We start from the raw sequence: 21,684 nt of genomic DNA on the forward strand, positions 1-21,684 counted from the left end.
CTAGGTAGTATGGCCTTGTTGTGTTTGATGACATGACATCCCTCTCAATCCCCGCTGTGGCAGGATCCTTTGGATGCTGAACAAAGTTACATATAGATATTTATATGTGTAACATTAAAAAACTGTTTTGATTGAAAACACAACTTTTGGATTACTTCACTTCTGAAATATATATAATTTTTATATTAATCCAAATACACATAAAAATAATGTGACTTGAGATTACCATTTTAATACTACCAAATGTCACTTGGTTTGAACTGATCCCACTTTTCAATGGTCCAGGTCCTTCTTTTCATTTCATACGTCATGCGGATTTCTCATGATGTTTCATTGAAAATAGGTCAGGATCTCCTAATGTGTTTATTGAAGACTGAACTAATGAAGATACTTTTACGAGATGAAAACACAATTGAAGTTTCAGGAAAAAGGTATTGAAATGAGGAATTGATGAGAAGGTAAAATAAAAAAATGCTTAAAATTCTAATTGGTCTAACAGGGACAGTTAGATTAATTTTTACTATAATGTCCTGTTCACGGGCTCCCTTACTGGTTGGGATTGACTAACAATGTAAGTTTCAGCTCCTGGTGGTTGACGAAGTTCATCTTTGAAATCAAGCAGCATGGAGCTTCCTCAACATAATAGACATGCTTGCTTAAAACCAGTTGCAAATTTAAGGTTGTGTAAGCCCAGGGGCTAATCACTTTTGTGGGCCCTACATCCCATGTAATTTTACATAGAATAAATTTATAAATTGGTCCCAATTAAGACCATGAGCCCTGGGCTGAGTCCTCTCTAGACCCTACCTAATTAAGTTACTGCCTAAAGCTTTGAGTTTTCGTCACAGTATTGGATGCTGCATTTAGTGTCAGGTTTACAATAAGTTTCAGTGTTTATACCAGATAAAGTAGCGGTTCATTTTGTACACCAGGCTAATATTTTAGAGATTTGTTATCTCTTTAGTAATTACCACACATGATTTGAGTAAAGAAGATAGGTAACTAGAAGTCTCTCAGATATTTGTATCATCAATGCATCCATATATTTAATACACATCCCACTTTTAAAGTTTGTGAACTCATTTGACTGTTCTTCCAATGCCTTTTAAGCAGTGCACTGTATGGGATTCACATGTAAAATGAGCATCGATGACCCTTTGTAAACTGGGTGCATTCGGTGTCAATATTTTTGGCAGTTACTACACCACATATAATATTGGGGTGAATTAGTTATTTGAATACATTAGAATATTATATATTTATATACAGTACACATCAGCACACTTTATTCAATATTTATTTAGCAGCTTAAGACAAATTTGTAGTTAAGTCTTTTGCACAACTAATTAAAATATTTACAATTTTCATGCATATATGAGCATAATTTTTCACTACAGAACAATATTTGAGGAAGTGGATAACTTTTTTCTCATGTTATTCATTGTTGTAGGTCATTTCCCTATGATATTACATTAACATATTCACTGCCACCAGTAGTATTAATAATTCTTACTCTAGTGCGAAACACTTTTTTTTTGTACTTAACCCATTTGTCTAACGTATATATATATATAGGTAATTATGCTATGTATAATTAATTCATTGAAATTATTTCTAATATGTAACCCATATAAATCCACTAGTTGGGAACATGGCAGTGAACGTGTGAAAGGTACAACCTCCCTTATTTTTCGATGATCAAGAATGATGTAGGTAGCGCATACATTATAGAAATAATAGCATTTTTATCTTGTATATATAATACTATGTTTTATATGTTTTGAAATGATTTTCATCAACTTCCAATAGATTTTCTTTTTATTTACACAGATATCTGAAAGCTCCAGTAACGGCACTGTGTGAATTTTGATTGTATTTGTATAATATGTAGAGAATTTTCTCATTGTGTTTTACGATGTGTCCAACCTCTGTCTTTTTCAGTACTTAGTTAGAATCAAAATCTTTAGGTTTACAGCCACGAAACATTTTCTGCCGGACCTTTACTTTAAGTTGGGATCAGCAAACTTCCGCAATATCAACGTGCAAGTCTGGTTGTTTGTGTGTGTGTTTTAAACACAGCAAAGTGACATCGTGCTATCTGCTGTGTCCACCGAGAACAATCGAGTCCCTGATTTTAGCGTTTTAAGTCCGTAGACTTACTGCTGTCCTAGTGGGGAACTTGGATGTTTGTAAAGGTATCGTAATGCGAATGGCAAGCTTACACCAACTCGCACCAGTAAGCTATTTCAACATTTGTCATTTTACATCAAGATGGCTCTTAAATATTAGGATTTTAGTTATCCTTGCCCTTAAAAATGGAAAGGCAAAAATCTACCAATTTGTAAATGGTGCATTTTTCGCAGTATACAGGAAAAACATTAAATTTATTTTACATTTGACTCGTCTGCTTCAAATGTAAGAAGACAAGATAACAGTCTAAACTCGATTGTATTTGATACAAGATGCTGGAGTTATACTAAAGTGTACAAAATGATAACTGGCTTGGCATGGCCAGATAGTCAAGGCACTCGACTCGTAATTTGAGGGTCGCGGGTTCGCGCCCGAGTCGCGCCAAACATGCTCGCCCTCCCAGCCGTGGGGGCGTTATAATGTGACGGTCAATCACATTACCAATTCATTGGTAAAAGAGTAGCCCAAGAGTTGGCGGTGGGTGGTGATGACTAGCTGCCTTCCCTCCAGTCTTACGCTGCAAAATTAGCAACAGCTAGTGCAGCTAGCCCTCGTGTAGACCCAATTTATTAAGAACGAGAGAAATATATCGAGAATACGCGTGTTTTTCTTATAACAAAGCCACATCCGGCTATCAGCTGAGTCTATCGTGGGAAATTGAACCGCTGATTTTAGCATTGCAAATCCGTAGACTTACCGCTGTACCAGCGGGGGACAGGTGTTAAAATATTTAATTGTTACGGGTATTTTATAAATTGTCTAAGATGTCAGCAAATATGTAATGTCACTGTAAAGTTTTCTAGATTTCATACACTGAGTATAGATTTTCTATCATTAGTGTATTAATTACATTGGTGACAATAAACAGTATTATTGAAAAGTTAAGTATTCATTCACTGGGCAAAAAGACTGTTTTTTATTTTCGTTACTTTACGCAGCTTCACTTTTTTTGAAAGTGACATAGACGTTTTATAATTATGTATAGTATGTGTTAACCTATTCGTTTCTCACCCCCCTCAAATCCTCTTTTATTATTTGTGTTTACATGAATTTACACAACTGTGAACTTGTCTGAGGTAGGGCGTTATAATCTCTCAAAAGAGATTTGCTCTTAGCTCATAAAACATTTTCAATCAAGTTCAAATTTGAATAATCTAACGTCTGACGATGTCTTTAGACGATTTTTATCCTATAGCGTGCGACATCTAGTGGGCAGGTTATTATAAACATTGCTGAGGGAAGAGGTACTATTTTGTGCAGATTGTGCCGATATTTTTGGAAACGTTTGATATCTTCAAAAAAATTAATTTTTTCTTCGTTCAGAACATTATCCTATCTCACTGACGTTTAGTTTTAACATACGCGTTCAATTTATTACCAAATAATTTGTGAAACTTTACGCTATTTGGTATGCATAGCCCTGCGTTGGTGGTAGTGGTATGTTCACAAAGTAGTATTTTACCGCTGTGTTACTGTTGAAAGAAGAAACCTGTTCGGAATATCCCCTATAGGTCACAAGTAAAGAATTGTTGACCCTGTATGTTGGTTCAAGGTTTTGTGGATTTGACACTCGTACACGTGAGGCTATCTTAGTTATGTGGAATGTTGATACATCTTAATTTGTGCTTTCATTTCCGAGGACAGTTCACACCTAATATTTTTTTGCATAGCTTTAGAAGTTTAGGTAAGTATTTAAGAACACTCTTTCACAACCTTAAACTTTAAAACTTAATGATAATAGTGGTGCAAAATGCAAATTGAAAATTAAAGAGAATATCCGTAACATATGTTGTCAAAAGAGTCTGGTCGTAGTGCGGGTAGTGGTGTTACTACTACTAGTAATACTATTATTATTAGTGTTGCTTCAAATATTTGTTAGTTGTAGTTCAAGTTTTACTGAATTACAGTGAATAGTAGTACTTCTAGTAGTAATAATACTAATTGCCGAATTACCTGTATTTGTAAGTTCAAGTTTTATGTCAACAGTTACTGGTTCAAAATAGTTTAGAGACATTTAAACAAATATTTTACAAGTACTTTGAAATAGCATGCGTAGTGTTAATAATATTTGGAATCGTGTAAGTTTTATTTTTTTATTAGCACAACATTTCAGGTTAATCAAAAAGTTTATAACTTAAAAAGAATTTACACGTGGAACTTTGACAGTGTAGGGTATCTGTGTAACTTGTGAGGTTACATTGTACACGAGTCATAAATTATACAATAAAATAATTAAAATATATGTGGGAAGCTCATACAGAGACTAGAATTTAAAAAATACAAACGTAGTAGTATAAGAGCTTCAGAGTTAATTATAAGAGGAATCATTGCACCTAAGTTTGTGAAGGACTGTAGTTATATCAATTACCAAGATATTTGATTAGGAATGGAATGGTAAATGTATTACTTGAGCAGAGAAGACAATATGTAGCTGGGTGTAATATTGCAGTGTATGAGTAGTGGTGAAATAAATATGTTTAAACACTAATTATTACCTTTAATTATTTGAGTGACGTTATACTGCAGACTTTATTTTTCTGTAGTACCAAACAATTTTATTTGCATTTGTTGATTTGAGAAGACTTGTGATACAATATGAATAGGTTTGTTAGAAAGGTATAAATTTAGAAAGAAGCTCATGTAAGACTTTCCTTAAGCATTTATTGGTAAACTTTGGAAAAGATGAATAATGAGTGAATTTTGTTAAAAGTTAATTTAGAAACTTTTATATAGAAATATAATGTCAAAATTAAATGCTTTTTGGAAAATCTTTTAAAGATAAATGTAGAGTTAATGCAGAATTTAAGAAAAAATTAAAATCTTATTTCATATTCTTTCATTTATAAACTTTCTTTAAAACTGTTCATGAGTAAAATTTCATACACGTATTTGTATACTGATGATATTCTTCTGTAATAAGACACAGTAAGATGACAAATGATTTAACCCATTAGCCACTCCTAACATAAACAACAAAATCAAATTAATTATAGCCTTCCATATCCATATATGTATCAATTAAAAATATGTTATTAAATCTTGCAGCATTCTCATCTTCTTCAACCAAACATTTTACTTTATTGAAAACATTGTATCCGAATGTCTGTATTTTAAACCTGTTAACATTAATATTCAAATTCATAATATTATATGGATGTCAAATGATCTCTGCACCTCCACTCCAAAGGTAAAGAAAAAATTAAGCCATCCATTTATTTTTCAGAAAATGATTGGTTCATCTTTAGAATGTATAAGGGAATCATCTCATTAGCTAACTACACTACTATTAGGAAATAAAACTTAACTGTAGTCACACTAGTCCTTTTAAATCTTTTGTCCTTTCATGCTCCTGTCTTCATAAATCAACCAAGAAGGCAGATATTTTTCCCTATCCATTTTCTTGATATTTTGCATTTCAATAAGCTTATCTTTTATCCTTCTCTTTCTTAAAAAAAAAAAAAAAAAAAAGCCAAGTTGTGTCAACGTAACTATATGAGATAACCTTTTCGTACTTGAAATCATCCTAGTAGCCCTCCACAAACCTTCTCCTATATTTCAATATCTCTTTTATATAGCTCTTTCCATGCAGGCTCAGTTGAATTGGCCGACCATGTGATCACTCGTTTAAATTCGTTATAGGTTTGATAATACTAACTTTTAATATAGGTGTATCTTCGTGACATTTCATGGGCATTTGATAACAATTACAAGTTTTGTATATAAAAAAAAAAACAACCAATTTTGATTGAAATATTTTTTGGTAAAAAAATATTTGTCCATGAATATATAAATTCATTTTTCTTTTTACTAGTTTGAGTGCAAAGTGTTTTCATGTTAAAGTAAAAATACTTTTTTATTCTTAGAAATCTCGAGTATCATTTGCATAATCTATAAAATATCGTGAATACATTTCAAATGCTTTTTATCAGCAAAACTTTATATTTTATCAATTTTCTCTACCCTAACTTCATATAGTGTTGTTTAATTTGATTAACTTTGTAATCATCAAAAAAATTAAGAAATCTAAATTAAAATTTCTATTTTTCTAGAATGACTGAAAATTTTAATAGGAAACCACACATGTCTATTCAAAGAAGACCAAAACATTTCACATTATTCTAACTGAGATCAGACTAGTAATTTAAATAAAATGGTAATTACCTATTTTTATTATTATTACTAAGCAGGGTAAATAGTATAATGTTACAGGAAGCTATATAGATTTATTAAAAATAGTTTAAACTAAACTTGCATTGTGGAAAGTGAGACTGGAAAATAAACAAATTTGTAAGATAGCTATTGGAAGTGAGAAATGTGGAAATATGAGATTTAGAGCATTAGATAATTTTAAAGATGAATCCATCAGATCTAAAAAAACAACATAGTAGATTCCAGAATAAGCTTAGTTTCTGTTATTCTAATATTAGGAATATTAGAAAAACTAAAAGTTCACTTCAGGTTTCCATTTGAAATGGAAGATAATGTAAGGGGGATTACTAAAAGCTGGTAAGATATAATTAACATTGATAATTGGAATTATATTGAAATTCAGAATTATAAGATATTTATTTCAGTGCATTCCTCCAGGTTTGAAATAAGTTGCTAGCTTGCAAGCATTAATCAGAAAGTGATGAATTTTTGTTAGTAAAATTTAGGAAGCACTAGAAATGAAATGATAGTACATATTTCAGGAGGAAGATTCATGAATCCTTGCTGTTGAATATTAATATGTCCTTGAAATATGCATTTCTGTCATTTGTATTGAAGCCCACTGTAATTTTGATTAATGTAATTATAATAAGATTAAAGCAGATTATAAACTATTTACTCTTAATATAGATACAGTAAAATGGTATGAAAAGTAATTTGTGGTTATATGAAAAAGTGGACAGATATAGCTGATGCAAAGAAAAAAGAAATGTAACAGGAAGTTTAGAAGTCTCGGTAATAAACCACAGCTCTGGGAATTTTTTATTAGTTTCTTTAAGCATTGTTTTCATTCTTTAAAATGTTTGTGTTAAATTAGTTTTAGAAGTAGTTAAGTTGTTTACTATAAGATGTTGAGTAAGACTAGTCCAGTTTAGAGAGTATGCTAGGTATTGGAAAAATATTTTGATGACTCAGATACTTGTTTATTGAATATTATTAGTAACTTTATGATATTGAAACATCACACATAAATAAAATAATGTATAATTTATTGGACAGAAAGTATATTTATTAGATAGATATAAATTGATGTTGATAAAGAATATTCTTAAAAAAAATTACTTAGTCTGACCTCATGCCATTTTTGTAGTCTAGGTAATTGGTCACTGATAAGTCTTTGTAAGCTTTTGCTTTTAACAGTTGTAGCCAATTCATAAAATAGTGTTAAAAGAAACATATTAAAAAAAATTGGTTTAACAATAAAAGTTACTTTCTAAGTATTTTCCATGTTTTTTTCCAAACTGTCTAGCAAAAATGTTGTGTTACAACATAAAATCAATTTTATAGCAAAACAATATCAAATTATATGATTTGTTAAAATTGAAATTAGAAACTGTATAAAGTGTTTGTTTTTTTTCAGTTTCATGTAATTTGGTTGAGTATGTCTCTTGTGAGAAAGAAGAAATCTGTGCATGTCACTATCTTTTTGGTCTGGATAGGGTTAATGATGTTGAATATTTTAAAAGGAGGGGATGATGCTTCTTTGTCAAAGGGATGAAATACTGCCTGTTATAAAGAAACATAACATGATAATAAAGAGGTTAAATCTATGTGGATTACTGTCAAGGGTTTCAAGTGTTGTAAAGTTTTTAATTGACATTTATTATAGGCCATTTGATCAGACATGAAATAAACAATTAATCCTATAATGAGATCAGGACTCTTACTAGGAAGAATACTGATGCAGTTATTATGGAATACTTTAATTTTGGATACATTGGTTTGGATTGTATGGATTAAGAGAGAGATTTCTTAGGGCTTTAGGAATGTTTTCTGTATCAAATGGTCGGGGATTTAGATTAACATTAATCACTGATAAGGATATGGTTGCAAGAGTTTAACTGGTGAACATTTGAAGAAGAGTAATCATTACATTAAGTTAGATGCTTAGCACATTAAATACAAAAACAAACTTTAGTTAGTAGTTTTTAGAAAACAGATTTTGAGGTCTTGAGCCAAAATTTAGTACATGTGAATTGAGATAATGAGTTAAAAGGCAATTTGATAAAGATTTGGGAAAATTTTAAAAGTAAATTCCTCTTAAGTTAAGGTAGGCATGTTTCTAAAAGATATATCAGTATAACAGGAAAGATCGTACCTAGTTGACTCACTAAGACATTGGTGAAAATAATACATAGTGTATAAGTTTAATTAGCTTACATTGACAATTTGAAGAATTATAAGAGGGCTATAAATCTTGGTGAAAAAGAAATTGGGAAATATGAAAGGGCTTGTAAGAAACAGTTGGATGATGATGTTAAAACTAACTTCAGTAATTTAAGTATATTAAAGGTAAGTAGAAAATGTTGAAGTTAAGACTGGGTTCTATCAGGATGCTGATGGCAAGGTTGTTTTTTTTTTTGAAGACTATATGAGATAGCAAGGCTTTTCAGTGTTTTGTCCTGATTTAACAAGAGAATATATTAAAAATATCTTTGATCCTGAACATGATATGGGAAATGTTGGAATTGCCTTGAATTATATATATATTAATTCTTTTGTGGTAAATAGAAAGATTAAGAGATTAAAGTGAGGTAAAGCATCAGATATGTGATTTGATCTCTTATTTTTAGAAGGTCAGTACATAGATGCTATTTATTCATAACTATTTTATTTATTCTAATTTTTATAACTAATTTATAATTAATTAATTTATAACTATTTATAACTAATTTATTCATAAACATAACTAATATTTATTCATAGGTAATTACATCTTGAAATGGACTTTTAAACAACAGGTAGCTTGGCATTCAATTACATTTGTTCCAGAAATTTCATTTGCTATTATCAATAGCTTATAAAAAAACAACTTGTAAATTTGATATTTATTTTGGAAAAATGTAATTTTGATAGGATACATAACCTCTTACATATAACTTTCTTGATTCAGTTCTGCTCTGTATATGCCTTTTTACTCATTACTAGCCTTAAACTTCCCTTAAATTTGTTTTCATGCAATATTGCTGCATTCTTGCATGCAACTGAGTGTGACAGTCCTCCACCAACAGGAGTGCGACACTCCCTCCTAGTGCAGATGCCTCTTTCTATGTTGACTATTCAGTCATTACTTCTTGATTTGGACTTCTTGTGTAAAGATGTAACTTTTTCTTTCTTCTGTGGAAGTATTTAAAAAAAACACAATGAATGTTGTGGAAATATATATATATACTCTTCAAAAAAAGAAACTCAAAAGGCAAAATATGAGACAAATTGTTAACAAGTTTATTCCGAGTAGTTCTGTATGACATGTGTGAAACTTTGCACATTCACTGCTGAACATCCAAAGTCTGCAAAGGCGAAGTCCACGCTCACTAGGTGAAGTTTAATGTCACTCAACATCAATAACGAGTATGCCCCCCGTGAGCATTAATAACTGCTTGGCATCTCCTGCCCATGGAAGCGATGAGATGACGAATCACATCCATGGAATGGCTGTCCACTCAGCCTGCAAAGCCGCTGCAAGCTGAGGTAGAGTCTGTGGTTGAGGTTGTCGCCATCGCAGACGTCCGTCCAACTCCTCCCAAAGATGTTTGATGGGGTTTAAATCTGGTGATCTGGAGGGTCAGGGAAGAATGTTGATGTTGTGGTGTCTCAAGAAGACAGTGGTGAGTCGGGCTGTGTGAGGATGGGCGTTGTCATGTTGAAAAACGCCATTGACGTTCACCATGATGGGTTGCACATGGGGCCTAAGAATCTTGTAGATGGTTGCATACGGTCTGATCGGAAATCCTATGCAGCCCTGGTATGGTTGAGGCAGTAGACGTCGCAGTGGTGGTCCTATCCTGAAGGTGGTGTAACCGGATGTTGCGATCTTGTGTGGGCGTGGTCACACGAGGTCTGCCAGATCGTGGACGGTCACGAGTTGATCCATGTTGTTGGTGACTATTCCATAGTCTTGTGATGGTGCTTGGGTGGACATTCATAGCTCTGGCAACATCTGATCGAGATTCGTCTGCTTTCAAGCGACCAATGGCGTTGTTGCGTTGTGCTTCAGTCAGTCTTGGCGTAACTGTATTGCGTGTTGGTGGCTTAACACTGAGCTATGGAAACCAAGAACCCATCACTTTTATAGGGACTTTGCACATGTTGCACTTGTAGAACATGCAGATCTCTCAAACAAATTTATTGGACACGCATGCGTTTTGGCGAAAAATCCGATGTTTTCCTCTGTTTTCAAAGTGCACAACTTTTATTGTCATTTTGGTCTGACAATCAGTGCCTTAACACGTGTAACATCACATACTCTGAGCTTGTAATGTTATTACATATATTTCTCTTTAAAATAACAAAAATATCCCTTTTGCATTTCTTGTTTTGAAGAGTATGTATCTTTGTTTTCCAACATTTCTACACTTGCAAATTTTTCTACATTTTTAATTTGCAAATGATGGTTACTTCCACTTTGGCATGGGAAAAAGACGTTCACACTAGGCTAACAACTAAAGTGGGCTCAAATTTATTTTTGTTGCGTAAGTGATTACTGTTGTGCAATGGGAAATGGAGTTTCTCATGTGGCCTAGATGTTGTTCTGAACCTAATATATCTCCTTCTATATTTTTTCTCAACAACTCTCTTTGCCAGACATTCTACCCATGCTGTCTGGGATCTGACAAGACTTTTTTTCATAGGTTTGGGACATGGTTTTACAGGTATATTGCTTTCTCTCTCCTTTACTTTGCACTTTATTCCCTGATTCTGACTTTGTTTTTCCTTCCTCTGGAGATATTTATATTCATATTGGATTTTTTAACTTAACTTTGGTGCATGTATGCATCATCTTCCTTACCTTGTTACCACATATGCCTGAGATTGAGTTGTATTCCCTTTCTTGGATTTAAAACCTTTGAGTCTTTCTTTAAACTTGGAGTTGAGATCCTGTGTCTTCTGTTCAACTTTTGACATACCCTTCTTTAAGGAATCTAGATTCTTGTCAGTGTTTTTCAGAGAAAATGCTGGACCTATTGGCCAATGCTGCTATCATATGAGCTTCTTATCCTTCTCCAGGATTTTGTTCCTGTCTATTCATTGTTCCCAAGAAAACCAGGAATTGGTGTCTGTTAAGAGCTTTTTCACATCTCAGTTGGTTTTTTGACCTATTTCAATTTGCCATGGAGCTTTTCTTACCTCACAGTGGTCTTTTGCTCTGGGTCTCTGGATCTGAGGTAGATGTCTCAAATGCTTATTTTCACATTCTTATTTTCCCTGATTCCATATTTTACCATTGGTTTGTTTTTTGATGTCAGACTTATCAGGTCCATGCTATCCTTTTTAGCCTTACATCAGGTCCTTCATTTTTTTGCTAAATAGTGCTTGTTCATAATTGAGGCTTGGGATTGCAGTTCCAGCATTATAAGGATGAGTGGCATCTTCTTTTAGCTCCCATACCATCAGGCTTTTTATATGTGTATAAACACACGCACGCTCACGTATACACGCACCCACCCCTCTCCCTCCCTCCTCCTTCAGGATGTGTCCCAAGTTAGTTGATTTGTAAACCCTAATAGGTCCTCTCTGTGCCTCCAAGAGAATCGTTTTCAAAACAAATGAAAAGCATTTTGACCTCCGTGGTTAAAAAGGTTGATGAATCGACTTCCACACCCATCTCTGTTCCTCCCATACCTTCCAACAAACCTCAAGATCCACGTCCTTCAGTTTCAAATACAGGCATTTCTTCTGATACATCTTTTTCTCCCACCACAAGAGACAAAACAATTATTCGTTCGCGTCCTCAGTCACTGGATTCCCCTTTCAATAACAAAAACCTGCCCACCCGACCCAGAGCAGGATCCATGGAAATTGATAGACCTCCTCCGACTAAAGACAGTAAAGAAAAAAGACATGGTCGTAAACCGAAGGGTTCTCCAGCCACTTCACCTACCCTTTCTTAAAAATGGCTACCTTGATACAATGGAACTGTCGAGGTTTACGTTCTAATCTGGATTATATCAAAACGCTGATTGCTTCCTACCATCCTGTTTGTCTTTCTTTACAAGAAATATTTCTCAAAACTGCTGATACTGTCTCCATTCGGCAGTTTTCTCTGTACAGAAATGACGGGTTGTGTGATGGTCGAGTACATGGAGGGGTGGCACTGTTGGTTGATCAACACGTGCCCACTCTGTCTTTGTCACTCAACACACCCTTGGAGGCTGTAGCCATCCGTGTTTTCTTGGGTCATACCATCACTGTTTGTTCTCTGTACCTGTCCCCTGGAGAGACATATGATCAATCAGATCTTGATGCTCTCGTTGAACAATTGTTATCTCCATTTCTAATCCTAGGGGATTTTAATGGACATCATCCCCTCTGGGGAAGTGCTATTATTGATGGGAGGGGCCGATCTGTAGAGTGAATGCTCTCTAATCACAATCTTTCTCTTTTCAATACTGGTTCTACCACTTACTTTCATGCACCTAGTCAGTCTTTTACCACTATTGATCTCTCAGTTTGCTCCCCTTCATTATTCTCCCATTTTTCATGGAGGGTTGACAGTAATCCACTAGGCAGTGATCATTTTCCGATCCTTTTGAGAGAGACTGACCATGGTCGATGCCACCCTACCCGCGTGCCCCAGTGGAAGATGGATCAGGCAGACTGGTCCACTTTCACTGCTCTCGCAGAACTTGATCCTGCCATCGTAAATCAGCCATCAATAGACGACTGTGTAGCAGTGGTAACTGACTGTATTACACATGCAGCTGCTCAGTGTATTCCTAAAACCTCGATACATTTTCCACGATATCCTCGTCCGTGGTGGAATTCTGCTTGCCATTTAGCACGGAAGGCTCAAAAGCGGGCCTGGGATACTTTTCGTAGATATCCCACACTTTCAAACCGGGTTGCTTTCCAACGGGCCCTTGCACATGCTAGGTGGGTAAGACGTCAAAGCCAGAAGGAATCTTGTATTAAGTTCACAACCAGCATATCTTCTACCACCAGTTCCAAGATTATATGGGACAGGATTCGAAAGGTTAATGGGCACTATAATTGTCCTCCTCTCGATCGTACTCTCTGATGGTCAGGAGGTGACTGATGTTCGGAACATCGCTAACACTCTAGGTGAAAGCTTTTGCCGGGTATCTAGCACTTCTGCTTGTTCCTCCACCTTCCTGGCCATCAAGATTCGGGCAGAGCGATCATCTCTTTCCTTTTGAACTGACTGTTTCTTTGACTATAATTGTCCCTTTACCCTGGTGGCTCTAAAAATGGCCCTTCATCGGTCTACCAGTACGTCTGTTAGACCTGATGATATTCATTATGACATGCTGCACCATCTATCTCCTGCTTCTCTTGATGTCCTTCTGATTGTTTTCAACTGGATCTGGCAGGAGAATGTCTTTCCTGATGCCTGGTGCCAGGCTATTACTTTACCTTTCTCTAAGCCAGGGAAAGATCCCAAGATTCCTTCAAACTACCGTCCAATTGCTTTGACGAGCTGTCTCTGTAAGACATTAGAAAGGATGGTTAATGGTTGTCTTGTTTGGTTCCTTAAATCAAACAACCTCCTCTCGCCCACCCAGTGTGGGTTCCGTCGACAGCATTCCACCTCAGACCACCTAATTCGTCTTGAAACATCTATCAGAGAAGTTTTCTCAACCGCTAACATCTTGTATCAATATTCTTTGACATAGAGAAGGCTTACGACACAACATGGAGGTATGGCATTTTGTGAGACCTCCATACATATGGGTTACATGGCCATCTACCCATGTTTATTAAAAATTTTTTAATGGACAGGAGATTCCAAGTTCGTGTGGGTTCGACATTTTCCCGTTCTTTTGTACAGGAACTTGGAGTCCCTCAAGGCTGTGTATTGAGTGTTACACTCTTCAGTATAAAGATAAATGCCATCACTGAACAACTCCCTCTCACTGTTGCGAATGGGCTGTATGTCGACGACTTTCACATCTCATGTCAGTCGTCAAACATGAGATATATTGAGCGGCAACTACAAACTGCCCTCAATTGTGTACGGAAGTGGACTCTGGCGAACGGCTTTAATTTCTCTCTCTCCAAAACTGTATGCATGCACTTTTGCCGTCGACGGGGTATTCACCCTGATCCTGAACTTTATATCAGTGAAGTTTTGCTGCCAGTGGTCCCGGAGACCAAGTTCTTGGGGCTTATCTTTGATCGTAAACTGACCTTTATACCACACTTAAAGCAGCTTCGGGTCAAATGCACAAGAGCACTGAACATCCTCCGTGTTCTCTCTTCTACAAGTTGGGGGGCAGATCGCTATTCAATGTTAAAGGTATATCGTGCTCTTATTAGATCGAAACTTGATTATGGATCAATGGTCTATGGCTCTGCCAGACCCTCGGCCTTAAAGATGCTGGATCCCATTCATCACCAAGGACTTCGACTCTGCACTGGGGCTTTCCGTACCTCTCCAGTTCAAAGTATATACATTGAATCTCATGAACCTTCTCTACACCTTCGCCGTTTGCAACTATCTTTGCAATATACTTCGAAACTTCATTCCTTACCAAAGCATCCCACCTGGAAATGTGTTTTCCTTCCTCGGTGGGCAGTACTTTTTCAGAACAGACGATCTGTCATTGCTCCGTTTGGCCTACGCATCCAGGCACAATTGGATGAATTGGGTCTGTCCTTTGATAACATTGCAGATTCCACAGGTTGGCCCATCCCACCATGGCTTATTACAGCCCCCAAATGTGACCTTTCTTTCAGTCACCTAAAAAAAGGCAGATACTCCAGATTGGAAGTACCGTCTTTTATTCAACGAATATCTTTCAAACAATCATTCAGTTCCCATTTATACAGATGGTTCCAAATCAGGTAATTCAGTGGGCTCTGCTATGGTTTGCTATGGGTCAGTAGTTGCAGAATCTTTTCTACAACTTCTGTGTTCACTGCTGAACTGTATGCCATATCTCTTGCCCTGGATCATATTGCAGCTGAGCAGTACTCCAACTGCACTATTTATATTGATTCGCTTAGTTCTATACTTGCCTTGGAATCGCTACACGTTAGCTCACATCCTATTCTCGCTGATATTCGAAACCGACTGGCTCATTTCTCATTAGCAGCTACTTCAATCCAGTTTTTCCGGATACCAGGTCATGTTGGTATTCGTGGGAACGAGCTTGCAGACATGGCAGCTAAATATGTCTGCTTCAGCACCATCACTCCTATGCCTATTCCGTACATGGACTATGGTGTTGTCTTCAAGGCTCGGCTTCGTGCCAGCTGGCAGTCCACTTGGAGTGAGCAACGTGACAACAAACTTTTTCAAATCAAACCCAAAATTGAACTTTGGCCATCTAGCTTCCGTAAAGTTCGGAAGGAGGAAGTTGTTCTCACTAGGCTACGCATTGGTCACAGTTTTTAACTCATCATTTTCTTTTATCTGGAACTGATGCACCAATGTGTAGTTTGTGTAACACTCAAATCACTATCAGCCACGTTTTACTTTCTTGCCATCGTTACAATTCTCAACGACGGCAATATTTTAAACATATTTTTAACATTGGACAGAGTTATTGGTGATGGTGACACTGTCCACCTTGATAATGTTTTTAATTTTTTAATGGCCATTAATCTTTTTAATCTCATTTAAGTGTTGCATATTTATTCATTACACCTTTTTAATTGTGGTTCCTTTTTTACAGTTTTAATCTCCGTCCTTCAATTTGACATTGGACAATGGCCAGAACATTAAATAACTCGACAACAGGACTGGAAATGCCAACTTCAGGTGACTAACGCTACTGTTTGAACTATCCGTTTGAACTACTCGTTAGTTGTCCTGGCGAGTTGTTATTATACTTTTGCTGCATATCATTTCACACTTTTACTACTTAACTTTTTAGTACTGGCCATATTGACTCATAACCCGGAACCAGGACTGGAAAGACCAACTTCAGGTGACTGACGGTGGTTTTTATACTTACCTGTTAGTCTTCCTGGCGGGTTATGATCATTACCATTCTGCTACAGGTAGTTCTTTACAACTTTGTTGACTAGATGTCAACATTGGTTTTTATGCCATTTTCTGTTTTAATTGCCCTTTTGCTTTTACCTTCATCTACTTTTACAAATTTTACTCCATTTACTTGACTTTATCTTTTTACTGGACATTTGGCTACTCATTGTTACAATTTTGCTATGTATCTTTTAAAACTTCTATTCTTTTACATTTTGATACTGGTTGCTATGACACATAACCCGGAACCAGGACTGGAAAGACCAACTTCAGGTGACTGACGGTGGTTCTTGAACTTACCTGTTAGTCTTCCTGGCGGGTTATGATCATTACCATTTTACTAGAGTAAATACCTTACAACTCCTTATACTCTGCCTTCTATCTTAACATTGTAGACTAGGTGTCAACATTGGTTTTATACTTTTGTGTTTTACCTTCATTTCCATTTATGTCTATTACTACATTTATTTTTTTTTTTTTTTTACATTTTTACCGAATGTCTGGCGCAGATAGCCTCGCTGCTTTGTGCCATAAAACACTAAATCAATCAATCAATCAATTCTTCATGAGAGGCTCTCTGTTTTGGAGAATTGGATTATCTTGGAGTCCTTTAACTTGTTGGGTCTTGTTCACATGCTCCATTTGTAGTTGACTCTGCATGATTGATGGAATTTCTCTCAGGATCAATTTTCATCCTTCATTCATCGTTCTTTTTTTTTACACACTGATTTGGTGGCTTAATAGAACTAATACCATGTAGGTGCTCCTCTTCTTCTGTCATACATGGATTTCTTTTTAAAGATGCTTTATTGATGGGGTGGAATGCTAGTCTCAACTCTAGATATTTTGGGTGGAAGATCAAAAGATGAATTGAGTCTTTTTATCAATCTTTTGGAAGTCTTGGTAGTGGGTTGAGCTTTGGGTAATTTTCTGGTATTTGTGAGTAGTTGTTTAGTTATTATCCATGTGGACAACTCAGTTGTTGTATACTATTTCAGTTGACAGGAGGTTCTTAATCTTGTTCTCTCTTTCCACACCCTTGATCTTTTCTTCTGGGTACATTCTTTGGAAGTTTGGCTGATGGCTTGTCATATTCCAAGTGTTCTGAATCTTATTGCTGCTCATCTCTCACAACTTGGCATGATTTCTTTCCAGAGAGTGCCCCTCGGTGTAGATTCCTGTATGTGGTGAGGGGGACGTCCCAGGGAAGGTTCTGTTCTTTCAGTATACCTCCTCTGGGATTTAAACATCCACTCACATGTTTGCCATGCATGATGATTCATGAAGGGGAGGAAAGGATCCTGGTGGTTAAGGGATCCAACCCCACCACACCACTTTGGCCTTGAATTCTTGTTGATGGGCAGCCTTGGGGAGGCCTCCTTGGGTCAATTGGCTGGTCCGCTTGGGCTAGGGTCAAACTAGTGATAGTGTTGGATGTTCTCAACAGGTGTTGTGGACATTTATCTGACACTGATGTTTGGGTACAATGCTTACAAAACCTCTCATCAGTTACTCACTGGTGCTGGGCTGTTGTCTTACCTTTCTCTAAGCCTGGGAAGAATCCCAAGATTCCTTCAAACTACCATCAAGTTGCTTTGATGAGCTGTTTCTGTAAGACTTTAGAGAGGATGGTTAATGCATATTGTTTGGCTCCTTGAATCAAACGACCTTTTCTTTCCCACCCAGTGTGGGTTCCGATGACAGCACTCCACCATGGGTCACCTGAATCAACTTGAAACATCAATTAGAGAAGCCTTTCTGAAATGGCAACATCTTGTATCAGTATTCTTTGACATTGAGAAGGCTTATGATGCAACATGGAGGTATGACATTTTGTGAGAATTCATATGGGTTACTTGCTATTTGCCTATTTTTATTAAAAATTTTTTAATGGACAGGAGATTCCAAGTTTGTGTGGGTTTGACACTTTCCCGTTCTTTTCTATAGGAACGTGGAGTCCCTCAGGGCTGTGTTTTGAGTGTCACACTTTTAAGTATAAAGATTAATGCCATCACTGAAAAAAATCCCTCTTACTATTGCAAACAGGCTCTATGTAAAAAAACTTTCACATCTCATGTCAATCATTGAACATAAGGTATATTGAGTGGTAAATTCAGACTGTTCTCAATCGTTTACTGAAGTAGACTACAGCAAATGGCTTTAATTTCTCTCTCACTAAAAATGTTTGAAATTAGAAAATGGCCATAACGTCAAGTAATTTGAAACCAGGATAGGTAAGACCAACTTCAGGTGACTGATGGTAGTGTTTGAACTTACCATGTTAGTCTTCTTGGTGAGTTATGATAATTACAATTAAGCTACAGAAAGTTCTTTACAATTTGTATTACTGTAGATTTTCTCATACCACTGTAGACTAGATATAAAAATTAGGTTTAATGCTATTTATGTTTTTAATTAAAAGATTTAACTTTGTTTTGTTTTACCTTAATTTCCTTTAATGAATTTTACTAATTTAATTTAATTTTGACTTTTTACCAGATGTTTTGTGCAGATAGCCTGGTCACTTTGCACCATAAAACACCAAATGAACCAACCCAAGAAATGTTCTGTAAATTCTCAGGTTTTCCAGTGGCTTTGCTCTCATCTAGGCACCCCTCTCATCATTGCTTTTGCCACTTAACATGAAATATTCCCTGTTTTGGTGTTCTATTCCACATTCAGTGCTTTGGCAGTAGTTGCATTCAGTCAGGACTTATCTAATCAATCTATGTTTAATCACTCCTCTTCTGCTTCCTTTTCTCTTTCCATCATTCAGGGTACTTCTTAGGGCAGTGGTGCACAAAGTCCGACTCGAGACAAGTCACTGAGTGGCCAGCGATGTTCAACAGGAAAGTAAAACATAGAGTTTGTGCCTGTGTAAAGATTAAGGGCTATAGAAGAATATGCATTAGATTAGATACAGGATGGTTCCATATTTGTGTCGAGCAATAAAGAAAATTTAATAAGCAAAGCTCATTAATGCATAGGCATGTAATCATTGGCACAATGACTTAATATTTCCGTAATTATGAAATCTCGCACGTTCCATTGTTCTTCCAGATTTACTTACGAGCCCTATTTTGATATTATTTCATAACAAAAAATGGCAGCTAATCCTAAAAGAAAAGTTGACAATGAAAACTGTCAGTTTCATGATGATTGGACTGCACAATACTGTTTTGTTTAACAACAGAAGAAAGTGATTTGGTTGCTGTGTCATTCGACAGTAGCAGTGGTGAAGGTATCCAATATAAAGCGTCATTATGAGTCGACTGACATCAGTTCAACAGCACAGCTACTATTTTTTGTTTGTGGTGTGTCGCCATAGTTTGATATCACAGAAGAACTAATCGGCATGGGTTCCATGAAGGGTCAGACAACTGGGTCTGCTCTATTCGAGGAGACAGTACAACTGTGTAGTAGTGTTTCATTGGATTTCACAAAACTGGTAAGTGCGACAACTGATGGAGCACCAGTCATGACCGGAGAAAGTAGCAGTCTGGTAGCACTGTTGATGAAGCATCGAGGAAAGCAGAACAGACAGTTGGTGAAGTTGCACTGTATTATTCACCAACAAAACCTGTGCAGTAAAGAACTTGGTTTTCAGGCACTGATGGCATTAGGGACGAAAACCATCAATTTCATCAAATCGCAAGGGCTCAATCACCGTCAGTTTCAAAGTCTTCTTGAAGAAATTGATTCAGACTATGGTGACCTTGTGTATCACTGTGAAGCATGCTGGCTGAGTCGAGGGAAGATGCTCAGAAGATTCTGGGAGTCGATTGACAAGGTGATAGAATTCCTCAGAAGCTAGAACAAAGATACAGAAGTGATTTCCAGGACTGATCCAGCATTGCAAGCTGATTTGACCTTTCTGGTCGACATGACACAACACTTGAATGATCTGAATTTGAAGTTGCAAGGCAAAAATCAGCTTGTCTGTCAGCTTGCAAATCACGTCTCAGTTTTCAGGACAAAGTTGCAGTTGTTCTGGCAGCAAGCAGCATCAGGCAACTTTGTGCACTTTCCCACTTTTCAGTCACAGCTACAGAAGAATCAGGACATTGACACACAAGTTTATGTTGGGAAGCTAGAAAACTTGACTCAGTCCTTCAACTCATGGTTTCATGACTTTGACCAATGCAGATTGTTGATGAAACTTTTTGCTGATCTGTTCAGTGTGTCAGTGGATGACTTGTCAGCAGAATATCAGCTCGAACTTACTGATCTCCAGGCATCTGGTGAACTGCGTGCTATTTACTGAGAAAACAGTTTGCTTGACTTCTACAAAACGTTATTTGATACATTTGCTAGTCTGAAAGAGAATGCACTTGTCCACACCAGCATGTTTGGCAGCACTTACTGCTGCGAACAGGATTTCTCGCATATGAAACTGAACAAAAACAACATTCGCAATCAGCTGACTGATGATCATCTGGAAGCAGTCTTGCGTCTTTTAACGTCAAACATCAAGTTGGACATTTCTAAGCTCGTAGATGACATGCAGCACCATCCATTACACTGACTTTGACAGTTGGTGTATCATAACATTTCTTAGAATAATGTACAAACTCTTTGATGTAATTGTTATTTGTGTGTTCTTAAATGTGATGTCCAGCTTGTGTGAAACAACTGTGGGACAATTTTAATCTTCACTTTTTTGTGGCCCCCAACAGTTATGAGAAGTCTGTCTGTGGCATCTGACTCAAAAAGTTTGTGCACCACTGTCTTAGGGTATTCTGTCGATTAGCTTAACCATAAAATATTAAACATTGTTAAATGACTTTGCAAAATATATTTTATCAGGCTTTCCTATTTTTTTTTCACACAACTGCTGTAAGACTAACATCTCTAAATTACTGGGACAGTTTCTGTCACCTCCGTTGAAGATAGGAGAGTTTCATTAACTAATTTCCAATCTGTTGGTACTTGTTCACTATTCAAGGGCTTTCAAAAATTATTGGCAAGTGGCACACATATCCAGTCCTTGACTCTTGGGGAAATATCTGGCCTTGGAGGCTTATCATTCTTTAAATTTCCCAATTTTATTTTAACAAGTTCAAAATTTATGCATTTGTCTTATTCAACTTTGTTTTCATCTATCAGTTGCAAAATGAGGAATGCTGCTTAAGTTTCAGTAGTAAAACATGATGAAAAAGCACAGTTTGATAACCTAACCAATTTTAAATTCAGATACAAGCCTTCCTTGATTCTTCAAGGGTCCTATCTTCATCTTAACATTTTGTTTGCTCCTGCTGTGCTTAAAAAAATCTCCACTATTAATTTTTGTTTCAGCCAAAGTTTTGGATGTCATAATATTCTGTTTGACCAAC

At 36.3% G+C, this 21,684-nt stretch overlaps 1 protein-coding gene across 3 annotated transcripts in view; it reads left to right on the forward strand.

Moving 5' to 3' along the window:
• The first annotated feature begins 3,399 nt into the window (after positions 1-3,399).
• LOC143255685 (uncharacterized) overlaps positions 3,400-21,684 on the forward strand; it is an 82,527-nt gene continuing 64,242 nt past the window's right edge. For all 3 annotated transcript variants that reach the window (XM_076511744.1, XM_076511752.1, XM_076511758.1), the window contains exon 1: positions 3,400-3,874. The gene's annotated coding sequence lies outside the window, so the exon portion shown is untranslated. The remainder of the gene's footprint in view (positions 3,875-21,684) is intronic.

The sequence above is a fragment of the Tachypleus tridentatus genome, chromosome 1 (assembly GCF_004210375.1).
Source record: "Tachypleus tridentatus isolate NWPU-2018 chromosome 1, ASM421037v1, whole genome shotgun sequence".
NCBI lineage: Eukaryota > Metazoa > Arthropoda > Merostomata > Xiphosura > Limulidae > Tachypleus > Tachypleus tridentatus.